A 1,376-nucleotide genomic window follows, 5' to 3' on the forward strand; every position below is an offset into this window, starting at 1 on the left:
CATCGTCTTCCGCTGCCGGTGAGTGACGCCGGATGCACGGTCGCCCGTACATGTCGTACGTTAGTTAGAACGCGCCTAGATTTCGGGCCGTGAGGCCGTTACACGTCGTATCAAGGTCGGCCATCGTTCTTGGATTCTATGGGTGAAGGCGCGTTGCAAATGGATAGACGAGTTGGTGGCGGAGGGGGATTTCGGTATGAAATTGTTGTACCTTGGTAAGGTGCGGCGTGTAGGGAGTACGGCATGAAGGTCTTTCCCCGTATGTTCACTGCGTGGGTGCCACTTTGTGTCCGTTCGTGATGTAGTGATGTCGTACATACGTTCGGAGCAAAGTTTCTTGCTGTGGGCGTTTCGTGGCGCGGTGTTTTTCTCCTGTCGTGCCGGCAAGCAGCAACAGCGACAACGACAGCAAAAGCACAAAGGCAGCAAACTGCAAAGATAAGGTCAGCAAACTCAGATAGAAGCTGCAAAGCCGGCCGATGGTTATTGTTGCGGTCTTCAGTGTCTTGTATTTGTGCGCAATTGTATGTATGTATGTTTGTTTGTATGTATGTATGTATGTATGTAGGTATCTGTTCAAATGTGGGCGAGAATGTGCTCACGCGCGCGCGTGTGCGTGTGTAAGTGTATGTAGGTGTGTGTAAGAGGGTGTATGTGTGTGTGTGCATGCGCGCACGCGTATACGTATGTGTATGTGTGAGGGTGCTACTGTTTTTACTTGTGATGGAGAATTCCCAACAGCCCACGATGTGCCCGTGTGCGTATTAGTACGTTTCTGCATATTGTGCACAACTGCCCATGTCGTTTTGCTGTGCAAAGTCTGTGCTCGTTGTGTCCCCTGCTAGCTGATTAACAGCGTGTCTGTGTGTGTGTGTGTGTGTGTGTGTTTGTGTGTATTTCCCCGCCCACCTCCCGCCCGTTCCCGCCACCGGTCTGAGCGAGCCTGGGCGAGGACTTCCAACAGGACAACACGTATCGGCGCGATGAGCACCACAGGCGTCGCCACCGCCGTACATCGCCGTCATGTGTGAGAATGTGTAAGTACGAGAGGGGCCTCGTTTCACACGTCCCCATGCCGTCTTGCAACGCTTTGCCATAGCATGTCGGATTTGGGATGCCGGATTTGTATTGCCGACCACCAATCAATCTGCATCATCAACCCTTTGTTGTGGCATGGCATGGTCGAGGGTCGTTTGGTTCCATGTCTTGCGTTTCGTTGGAATCTGTTGTCAATACGGCCACTCCGAAACCGCCTTGTAGTGTGTATGTAACCACGTAATCCCCGCCCGAATCCCCGGATCCCCCTCAGCCGTCACCGTCATGCCATTTTCATCACCGTCGCCGTCTCGCCGCCGTCGTCTCGCCATCGCGTCGCC

The sequence above is a fragment of the Volvox carteri genome (genome assembly GCF_000143455.1).
Source record: "Volvox carteri f. nagariensis unplaced genomic scaffold VOLCAscaffold_1, whole genome shotgun sequence".
NCBI classification, from domain to species: Eukaryota; Viridiplantae; Chlorophyta; class Chlorophyceae; order Chlamydomonadales; family Volvocaceae; genus Volvox; species Volvox carteri.